General features: G+C 38.3%; 1 protein-coding gene across 1 annotated transcript in view; it reads left to right on the top strand.

The window, feature by feature from the left end:
- The first annotated feature begins 5,284 nt into the window (after window positions 1-5,284).
- The window catches only part of LOC120053311 (probable E3 ubiquitin-protein ligase HERC1), a 32,163-nt gene continuing 25,298 nt past the window's right edge, over window positions 5,285-12,149 (top strand). Inside the window, exon 1 of the mRNA XM_039000444.1 lies at window positions 5,285-5,492. The gene's annotated coding sequence lies outside the window, so the exon portion shown is untranslated. The remainder of the gene's footprint in view (window positions 5,493-12,149) is intronic.

The following is a 12,149-nucleotide window of genomic DNA, read 5'->3' on the forward strand; positions in this document are numbered from 1 at the left end:
GTGTTCTACGTTGTACACGGAGGATATTTTTGCAGAATTCTGCATGCAGAGTCTCAATTTGGTGTTTGTCCCATTTTGTGAAATCTTGGTTGGTGAGCGGACCCCAGACCTCACAACCATAAAGGGCAATGGGCTCTATGACTGATTCAAGTATTTTTAGCCAGATCCTAATTGGTATGTTGAAATTTATGTTCCTTTTGATGGCATAGAAGGCCCTTCTTGCCTTGTCTCTCAGATCGTTCACAGCTTTGTGGAAGTTACCTGTGGTGCTGATGTTTAGGCCGAGGTATGTATAGTTTTTTGTGTGCTCTAGGGCAACGGTGTCTAGATGGAATTTGTGGTCCTGGTGACTGGACCTTTTTTGGAACACCATTATTTTGGTCTTACTGAGATTTACTGTCAGGGCCCAGGTCTGACAGAATCTGTGCAGAAGATCTAGGTGCTGCTGTAGGCCCTCCTTGGTTGGTGACAGAAGCACCAGATCATCAGCAAACAGTAGACATTTGACTTCGGATTCTAGTAGGGTGAGACCGGGTGCTGCAGACTGTTCTAGTGCCCGCGCCAATTCGTTGATATATATGTTGAAGAGGGTGGGGCTTAAGCTGCATCCCTGTCTCACCCCACGACCCTGTGTGAAGAAATGTGTGTGTTTTTTGCCAATTTTAACCGCACACTTGTTGTTTGTGTACATGGATTTTATAATGTCGTATGTTTTACCCCCAACACCACTTTCCATCAATTTGTATAGCAGACCCTCATGCCAAATTGAGTCGAAGGCTTTTTTGAAATCAACAAAGCATGAGAAGACTTTGCCTTTGTTTTGGTTTGTTTGGTTGTCAATTAGGGTGTGTAGGGTGAATACATGGTCTGTTGTACGGTAATTTGGTAAAAAGCCAATTTGACATTTGCTCAGTACATTGTTTTCATTGAGGAAATGTACGAGTCTGCTGTTAATGATAATGCAGAGGATTTTCCCAAGGTTACTGTTGACGCATATTCCACGGTAGTTATTGGGGTCAAATTTGTCTCCACTTTTGTGGATTGGGGTGATCAGTCCTTGGTTCCAAATATTGGGGAAGATGCCAGAGCTAAGGACGATGTTAAAGAGTTTTAGTATAGCCAATTGGAATTTGTTGTCTGTATATTTGATCATTTCATTAAGGATACCATCAACACCACAGGCCTTTTTGGGTTGGAGGGTTTTTATTTTGTCCTGTAACTCATTCAAGGTAATTGGAGAATCCAGTGGGTTCTGGTAGTCTTTAATAGTTGATTCTAGGATTTGTATTTGATCATGTATATGTTTTTGCTCTTTATTCTTTGTTATAGAGCCAAAAAGATTGGAGAAGTGGTTTACCCATACATCTCCATTTTGGATAGATAATTCTTCGTGTTGTTGTTTGTTTAGTTTTTTCCAATTTTCCCAGAATTGGTTAGAGTCTATGGAGTCTTCAATTACATTGAGCTGATTTCTGACGTGCTGTTCCTTCTTTTTCCGTAGTGTATTTCTGTATTGTTTTAGTGATTCACCATAGTGAAGGCGTAGACTCAGGTTTTCCGGGTCTCTATGTTTTTGGTTGGACAGGTTTCTCAATTTATTTCTTAGATTTTTGCATTCTTTATCAAACCATTTGTCATTGTTGTTCATTTTCTTCGGTTTTCTATTTGAGATTTTTAGATTTGATAGGGAAGCTGAGAGGTCAAATATACTGTTAAGATTTTCTACTGCCAAGTTTACACCTTCACTATTGCAGTGGAACATTTTACCCAGGAAGTTGTCTAAAAGGGGTTGAATTTGCTGTTGCCTAATTGTTTTTTGGTAGGTTTCCAAACTGCATTCCTTCCATCTATAGCATTTCTTAATGTTACTCAGTTCCTTTGGCTTTGATGCCTCATGATTGAGTATTGCTCTGTTCAAGTAGACTGTGATTTTGCTGTGGTCTGATAGGGGTGTCAGTGGGCTGACTGTGAACGCTCTGAGAGACTCTGGGTTGAGGTCAGTGATAAAGTAGTCTACAGTGCTACTGCCAAGAGATGAGCTATAGGTGAACCTACCATAGGAGTCCCCTCGAAGCCTACCATTGACTATGTACATACCCATGTATGTCTAAAATGTATGTCTAGAAACCTGTACATATCTCTCTCTCTCTCTCTGTCTCTCTCTCTCTCTCTCTCTCAAATTCAAATTCAAATTCAAATTCAAGCTGCTTTATTGGCATGAAAAACATTGTGTCAATATTGCCAAAGCAACAATGTATACAATATACATTGAAATAAAATTATAAACAATGACAAATAATAATATAGAATGGCAGTAAATAATAATACAAAATTAAATATAAAAATAGTAATATCTCTCTCTCTCTCTCTCTCTCTCTCTCTCTCTCTCTCTCTCTCTCTCTCTCTCTCTCTCTCTCTCTCTCTCTCTCTCTCTCTCTCAATTCAATTCAATTCAATTCAATTCAATTCAAGGGGCTTTATTGGCATGGGAAACATGTGTTAACATTGCCAAAGCAAGTGAGGTAGACAATACACAAAAGTGAAACAAACAATACAAATTAACAGTAAACATTACACATACAGAAGTCTCTCTCTCTCTCTCTGTCTCTCTGTCTCTCTCTCTCTGTCTCTCTCTGTCTCTCTCTCTCTCTGTCTCTCTCTCTCTCTCTCTGTCTCTCTCTGTCTCTCTCTCTCTCTCTCTCTCTCTCTCTCAATTCAAATTCAAATTCAAATTCAAATTCAAGTTGCTTTATTGGCATGAAAAACATTGTGTCAATATTGCCAAAGCAACAATGTATACAATATACATTGAAATAAAATTATAAACAATGACAAATAATAATATAGAATGGCAGTAAATAATAATACAAAATTAAATATAAAAATAGTAATATCTCTCTCTCTCTCTCTCTCTCTCTGTCTCTCTCTCTCTCTCTCTCTCTCTCTGTCTCTCTCTCTCTCTCTCTCTCTCTCTCTCTCTCTCTCTCTCTCTCTCTCTCTCTCTGTCTCTCTCTGTCTCTCTGTCTCTCTCTGTCTCTGTAGAGTAGCAGCCAGAGTGTGATCTCCAGAGCAGCTCTCCAGTAGAGATATGACCTAGGGCCCCTCTGTACTGTCTCTGCTCAGCCCAGATAACCACAACACTGCTTCCTCTGGCTGCTTGGCCACTCGGTAATTAACACTAGCCTCCACATAGCAGGGCCAGTGGCCACATAACATTAATCAAGAAATGTAATCCAATCTCTCACTCTTTTAATAATCCAAAACGTGTGGGTCCCTTGTCTGTATGTCTCTGTAATAACTAGAATAATGTAATACATCTAAAATGTAATAACTGGAATAATGTAAACACTAAAATAATGTAATAACTAGAATAATGTAAACACTAAAATAATGTAATAACTAGAATAATGTAAACACTAAAATAATGTAATATCTAGAATAATGTAAAAACTATAACAATGTAATATCTAGAATAATGTAATATCTAGAATAATGTAATAACTCTAATGTAATAACTAGAATAATGTAATATCTAGAATAATGTAAAAAATAGAATAATGTAATATCTAGAACAATGTAAAAAATAGAATAATGTAATATCTAGAATAATGTAAAAACTAGAATAAAGTAATATCTACAATAATGTAAAAACTAGAATAAAGTAATATCTAGAATAATGTAATAACTCTATAATGTAATAACTAGAATAATGTAATATCTAGAATAATGTAATAACTAGAATAATGTAAACACTAAAATAAGGTAAAAACTAGAATAATGTAAAAACTAGAATAATGTAATATCTAGAATAATGTAAAAACTAGAATAAAGCAATATCTACAATAATGTAATATCTAGAATAATGTAATAACTCTATAATGTAATAACTAGAATAATGTAATATCTAGAATAATGTAATAACTAGAATAATGTAAAAACTAGAATAATGTAATATCTAGAACAATGTAAACTAGAATAATGTAATATCTAGAATAATGTAATAACTCTATAATGTAATAACTAGAATAATGTAAAAACTTAAATAATAACCACAATCATAATGTAAAAACTATAATAATGCAATATAATAATGTAATAACCTTAATAATGCAATAACTATAATGTAATAACAATAATAATTTAATAACTATATAATGTAATAAATGTAATAGTTTAATAACTATAATATAATAACTATAATAATGTAATAACCTTAATGCAATACCTATAATGTAATAACAATAATAATGTAATAACTATACTAATGTAATAATGTAATAACTATACTAATGTAATAATGTAATAACTATACTAATGTAATAACTGTAATAATGTAATAACTATAATACTGTAATAACTCTAATGTCAAAACTCTAATGTAATAACGAATAATGTAATAACTATATAATGTAATACATGTAATAGTTTAATAACTATAATATAATAACTATAATAATGTAATAACTATATCATGTAATAATGTATATGTTTTGTGTAATAACTATATAATATAATAAGTATTATAATGTAATATAATAAGGTAATAACTATACAATGTAATAACTATACAATGTAATAACTATATAGTATCATAATTATTATAATGTAATATAATACAATGTAATAACTATAATAATGTAATAACTGTATAATACAAGTGGTCATTAAAGCAGTTATAGTTGACTGCTATTACATGTTTCATCTTTGGTATTATGGTATTACTGTATTGTGCATAGGGTCGAACATGCATGAACTGGAACTAGTACTGTGTCAAATTTAGGCCCAAAGGCATTTGCAGAATAATTAACCATGATGACAATACAAAAATAATTTATATAACCACTGGAATTGATCATTCAATATTGAAATTCTTGCAAACAAGAGTCGGCATTGGTTCGAATCCGACCCACGGCCCTTTGACTCCCCCTCCCCTATCTTAGACTTCCATTACTTTACTATCTCCTCAATACATCTGCAAAAAAATTACGAAAGGACTGGGACTTCCCCACTCCTTAAAAAAAGAAACATTGAAAAAAAAATGTTACATTATAGACAAAAATAATTTCTGCAACCATTGGAATTGACCATTCAATATTGAAATTATTGCATTTTCCTTTGTTTTCATGCTTGCAGTCAGTCAGTAGCTAAGCCTAGGAGCTAAACACTAGGTATGACTGTAGGAGCTAAACACACAAGACAGACAGACACGCACACACGTCACTGCACCCTAGGTCTGAGGCTGACGATAGGGTTGGGAGTGAACCTCTCATCTGGATCCATTGCAGTGGAAGTTGCAGCCAGAAACGAAAAGGTGGGAAGAAAGGAAACAGGCTACTGACTGTCAGCCTTTTTTTGTAACTAACGACACCTGTTCAAAACCCACAAATAAACTTACGGATACAAACTATACGTTCTGCAATTGCAGAAACCTTTGTTATTGCAATGAAGTGTATTTACGTGCCACAGTGAAGAGGCCCCTTTGACAGTTGATGGTAAGCTCGCCAAGCTAGCTACAGTACATCTCTCGAATCTCTTCTCTCCTAACGGCTAGCCAGCTATGCTAGCTAGCTAGGCCCTTCTATGTGTAAGCTTGCATGCAATGTCAATACTTTTCCTACAATTAATTTCACTATTGCAAAACAGTGCCAGTCTTGCTATCTGTATCTTTGATGGCCAATTAGCTAGCTGTAGCCTGTGTTTGCCATTTACCTACATCTGTATGAGTTGCTTTCAGCTAGCAGCTACCTACCTATCTAGCTATCTAGCTAGCTAACAGCAAAGTGGACTCTATTGGTTAGCATCGGTAGCCTGCTAGCATTAGCTTTATGTTGTGCTTCAGCACCAGCGCCAGCGCCAGTTTACAACATAACAGTAGTTAGCTAACTGTTAGTATCCCCGTATGTAACAACGCTGTAATAAACTTAGCCAGCATGCTAGTGAGTGAATTATTTTGATTATGGCCTATGTAGCTAACGTCACAGGCCTTGTAGACTGTTCTTGTTGAATTGTAGCTAGTTCCATGCGATGGTAGCTACATTAGCTAGTCTGTTAGCTTACCTTACTATCCAGCTGTGTCATGTCAGTCTAACATATTCTATGTCTGGTGTATATATTAGTCAAGCTAGTTTACGAATAACAAATAGCATTTGTTGTTTTTGTGCATAGTCTGTTAAAGCTAGGTAGGTTAGAGATGTGGAATGTGTTAGTTAGCCCGCTAACGTTAGCTACTAGCTAGCTAGTTTGTGCAATTAGTTAAGCTAGTTAGCTAACTGGTCAGCTGATTTGCTTACCTTACTGTTTATCTATCATAGGCAAGTATTTAGTAGCTTAGTTAGCTGAAGTAGCTAGCTGGGTTTACAGTATATCAACAACTGTATTGCCTACTATGACAATTTACAGTATTCCACCTTGCTGGCCTTAGTCACCTGAGGCTGTCACTGGGCACCTACTGATAATACAGTACGATTTATAATACGACAGACAGCTGTCAAAGCAATTCACTTTATGTCAATCTTGTATGTTCAGTAATACAGCAGGCAGACATAGCACGCCTGCTAATGAGATTGTCAATAATGCAGGTGCCCTTCTTCTTGAGCTCAATATAGCATGGTGAAAGCTGTACATTTAAAAAATATATATACAAATTTGAGTAATTTAGCAGATGGACTTATCCGGAGTGATTTACAGGAGCAATTAGGGTTAAGTGTTTTGCTCAAGGGCACATTGACAGATTGTTCACCTAGTCAGCTTATGGATTTGAACCCGCTACCTTTAGGTTACTGGCCCAACGTTCTTAACCACGAGGCTACGTGCCACCCGTAATACAAAAAGGATTGTGCAACAAGAGTTTTGAGAAATTCTTCTATAAAATCCACATAGGAAATGCATTGTCACTGTGTAGTGCATGGCCACTTCCAGACCGTTAGGCAATAAGCATCACCATAGCTGTGGACAGTGAAATCAATGTTTCCAGCTGTTGTTGCAAGATTTCATGGTTGTCGAATGCATGTTTAACCTATGGGACTACTAACATTGAGTTATTTGTATTGCATAATGCATGGTGTATAATGACGAAAGGTAGCTAACAACTAGGCCTGCTGGTATGAGTGAAGGGGGGGGGGGGGGGGTAAGGGAATAGCCTAGACGTAATAGACAAGCCTGAAGGGAAGGCGAAAACCATTTTCTTCTGCACTCGGTATCAGGTGACCTATTTCCCATCCAGATTAAACAGGTTCATAATCCATTAGTAAGTGATGTTGAAATATTACAGCCTCATTTTGTTGTCTAGGCCTTCTGCATGTTTCTCTCCACGTTGCTTCCCCCAACGTGTGTTGCTTCCCCCAACGTGTGTTGCTTCCCCAACGTGTGTTGCTTCCCCACAATAGTTCATGCAGGCTATGACTGCTGTGCTGATGTGTACTGGCTGATTGGACCGCTGGTGTAAATAGGCCTATCCTGTGAGAACTGAGAGTATCTGTGGCAGAAGCACATGTAGGTCTATGTTTACTACTGTTATCCTGTGTAATTGGAAGGATCTGAAATGTTTACACCTAGGTCGTTGGGGAATATGCCATGTCATGGTTACTTCCAGCAAAATTAGGGCATTGCATTGGCTCCATGGATTAGGCCGACAGCATGTTGGAAAATCTTCCCAGAGGAGTATTGGGGATTGCCATCTGCAGTAATTGGAGCGCAGTATTAGGCTAGCTAACTGTTTAACTAGTCATACATCATATCTATGGGTCTAGTTGGAGTACCGAGGACATGTCGGAGTTCCGGGGACATGTCGGAGTTGCGAGGACATGTCGGAGTTGCGAGGACATGTTACATGTTAGGTCTATAGCCTCGTTTCAGAAACTGAATGTGGTCAGTGTGATCAACAGCTTATAGTGATCAAATTGTCCTGCACGGATGTGATCACTGTAAGATGAGTGCACTGTAGGATAGTTGTTTCATTGACACACTAGTTTCAGTGGCTTGTTTAATTTCCTGTTGTGAATAGTAATATTCCACTCAGGGCAACCAAACAGTGTTGTCTCGTCCTCGATGGTGGTCTTCCATCCTGTCCTTACTGGACTATTGGAACCAGACTACATGCTTGTTTAATTTCCTGTTGTGGTCCTTCTTCTTCTCACAGACACCATATCAAATGGTCTCAATGATTGTTTCCCACCCATGTCTCAATGGTTAATATCTCCCCCTCTATCTTCTATCTGTCAGGTCTGTCTGTCTGGTTGATGTCTATAGGTCATGTTTCGGAGGACGCATGGCTCTCGAGCTTTGCCTCTCCGGAGTCCGTACGGGAGTTGTACTACCAATTGGATATCACGAAATTGTGGAGAAAAAGGGGTTGAAAAGTTTACAAAAAAAGAACTGAAATATCATATTTCCATAAGTATTCAGACCCTTTACGATTACAGCCTTGAGTCTTCTTGGGTGTGACGCTACAAACTTGGCACGCCTGTATTTGGGGAGTTTCTCCCATTCTTCTCTGCAGATCCTCTCAAGCTCTGTCAGGTTGGATGGTGAGCGTCGCTGCACAGCTATTTTCAGGTCAAGGACATTCAGAGACTTGTCCTAAAGCCACTCCTGCATTGTCTTGGATGTTTGCTTAGGGTTGTTGTCCTGTTAGACAGGGCCAAAGGTTCACCTTCTGAGGTCCTGAGTGCTCTGGAGCAGGTTTTTATCAAGGAATCTCTCCGTTAAATATTTCACCTTTTATTTAACTAGGCATGTTAGTTAAGAACAAATTATTATTTACAATGACGGCCTACCAAAAGGCCTCCTGCGGGGATGGGGGCCTGGGATTAAAAATAAATTAAATAAAAATATAGGACAAAACACACATCACGACGAGACAACACAACACTACATAAAGAGAGAGACAACACAACACTACATAAAGAGAGAGACAACACAACACTACATAAAGAGAGAGACAACACAACACTACATAAAGAGAGAGACAACACAACACTACATAAAGAGAGAGACAACACAACACTACATAAAGAGAGACCTAAGACGACAACATAGCATGGCAGCAACACATGACAACACAGCATGTTAGCAACACAACATGACAACAACATGGCAACGATACAACATGGCAGCAGCACAACATGTTAGCAGCACAAAACAGGGTACAAACATTGTTGGGCATAGACAACAGCACAAAGGGCAAGAAGGTAGAGACAACAATACATCACGCAAAGCAGCCACAACTGTCAGTAAGAGTGTCCATCATGACTAGTCTCACAGTCCCTGCCGCTGAAAAACATCCCCACAGCATGATGCTGCCACCACCATGCTTTACCGTAGTGATGGTGCCAGGTTTCCTCCAGACGTGACGCTTGGCATTCAGGCCAAAGCGTTCAATCTTGGAACTCTGGAGCTCTGTCAGTGACCATCAGGTTCTTGGTCAACCCCCTGTCAAAGGCCCTTCTCCCCCGGTTGCTCAGTTTGGCCGGGCGGACAGCTCTAGGAAGAGTCTTGGTGGTTCCAAACTTCTTCCATTTAAGAATGATGGAGGCCACTGTGTTCTTGGGGACCTTCAATGCTGCAGCAGTTTTTTGGTACCTTTCCCCAAATCTGTGCCTCGACACAATCCTGTCTCGGAGCTCTACGGACAATTCCTTCAACCTCATGGCTGGGTTTTGTAAATTATATTTACCACAGGTGGACTCCCATCAAGTTGTAGAAACATCTCAAGTGTGATCAATGGAAACAGGATGCACCTGAGCTCAATTTCGAGTCTCATAGCAAAGGGTCTGAAAACTTTTTTGTCATTATGGGGGTTTGTGTGTAGATTGAGGATGTTTTTTTATTTAATACATTTTAAAATAAGGCTGTAACATAACATAATGTGGAAAAAGTCAAGGGGTCTGAATACTTTCCGAATGCACTGTAGATCTGTCTGTCTGGTTGATGTTAATATATCTCCTCTGTCTGTCTGTCTGTCTGGTTGATGTTAATATATCTCTCCTCTGTCTGTCTGTCTGGTTGATGTTAATATATCTCCTCTGTCTGTCTGTCTGGTTATGTTAATATATCTCCTCTGTACATCTGTCTGTCTGGTTATGTTAATATATCTCTCCTCTGTCTGTCTGTCTGGTTGATGTTAATATATCTCCTCTGTACATCTGTCTGTCTGGTTATGTTAATATATCTCTCCTCTGTCTGTCTGTCTGGTTGATGTTAATATATCTCTCCTCTGTCTGTCTGTCTGGTTGATGTTAATATATCTCCTCTGTACATCTGTCTGTCTGGTTATGTTAATATATCTCTCCTCTGTCTGTCTGTCTGGTTGATGTTAATATATCTCTCCTCTGTCTGTCTGTCTGGTTGATGTTAATATATCTCTCCTCTGTCTGTCTGTCTGGTTGATGTTAATATATCTCTCCTCTGTCTGTCTGTCTGGTTGATGTTAATATATCTCTCCTCTGTCTGTCTGTCTGTCTGGTTGATGTTAATATATCTCTCCTCTGTCTGTCTGTCTGGTTGATGTTAATATATCTCTCCTCTGTCTGTCTGTCTGGTTGATGTTAATATATCTCTCCTCTGTCTGTCTGTCTGGTTGATGTTAATATATCTCCTCTGTCTGTCTGTCTGTCTGGTTGATGTTAATATATCTCCTCTGTCTGTCTGTCTGTCTGGTTGATGTTAATATATCTCTCCTCTGTCTGTCTGTCTGGTTGATGTTAATATATCTCTCCTCTGTCTGTCTGTCTGGTTGATGTTAATATATCTCCTCTGTCTGTCTGTCTGTCTGGTTGATGTTAATATATCTCTCCTCTGTCTGTCTGTCTGGTTGATGTTAATATATCTCTCCTCTGTCTGTCTGTCTGGTTGATGTTAATATATCTCTCCTCTGTCTGTCTGTCTGGTTGATGTTAATATATCTCTCCTCTGTCTGTCTGTCTGGTTGATGTTAATATATCTCTCCTCTGTCTGTCTGTCTGGTTGATGTTAATATATCTCTCCTCTGTCTGTCTGTCTGGTTGATGTTAATATATCTCTCCTCTGTCTGTCTGTCTGGTTGATGTTAATATATCTCTCCTCTGTCTGTCTGGTTGATGTTAATATATCTCTCCTCTGTCTGTCTGTCTGGTTGATGTTAATATATCTCCTCTGTCTGTCTGTCTGTCTGGTTGATGTTAATATATCTCCTCTGTCTGTCTGTCTGTCTGGTTGATGTTAATATATCTCTCCTCTGTCTGTCTGTCTGGTTGATGTTAATATATCTCTCCTCTGTCTGTCTGTCTGGTTGATGTTAATATATCTCTCCTCTGTCTGTCTGTCTGGTTGATGTTAATATATCTCTCCTCTGTCTGTCTGTCTGGTTGATGTTAATATATCTCTCCTCTGTCTGTCTGTCTGGTTGATGTTAATATATCTCTCCTCTGTCTGTCTGTCTGGTTGATGTTAATATATCTCTCCTCAGTCTGTCTGGTTGATGTTAATATATCTCTCCTCTGTCTGTCTGTCTGGTTGATGTTAATATATCTCTCCTCTGTCTGTCTGTCTGGTTGATGTTAATATATCTCTCCTCTGTCTGTCTGTCTGTCTGGTTATGTTAATATATCTCTCCTCTGTCTGTCTGTCTGGTTGATGTTAATATATCTCTCCTCTGTCTGTCTGGTTGATTTTAATATATCTCTCCTCTGTCTGGTTGATGTTAATATATCTCTCCTCTGTCTGTCTGTCTGGTTATGTTAATATATCTCTCCTCTGTCTGTCTGGTTGATGTTAATATATCTCTCCTCTGTCTGTCTGTCTGGTTGATGTTAATATATCTCTCCTCTGTCTGTCTGTCTGTCTGGTTGATGTTAATATATCTCTCCTCTGTCTGTCTTGTTGATGTTAATATATCTCTCCTCTGTCTGTCTGGTTGATGTTAATATATCTCTCCTCTGTCTGTCTGGTCATGTTAATATATCTCTCCTCTGTCTGTCTGTCTGGTTGATGTTAATATATCTCTCCTCTGTCTGTCTGGTTGATGTTAATATATCTCTCCTCTGTCTGTCTGTCTGGTTATGTTAATATATCTCTCCTCTGTCTGTCTGGTTGATGTTAATATATCTCTCCTCTGTCTGTCTGTCTGGTTATGTTAATATATCTCTCCTCTGTCTGTCTGGTTGATGTTAATA

Source organism: Salvelinus namaycush, chromosome 1 (assembly GCF_016432855.1).
Source record: "Salvelinus namaycush isolate Seneca chromosome 1, SaNama_1.0, whole genome shotgun sequence".
NCBI classification, from domain to species: Eukaryota; Metazoa; Chordata; class Actinopteri; order Salmoniformes; family Salmonidae; genus Salvelinus; species Salvelinus namaycush.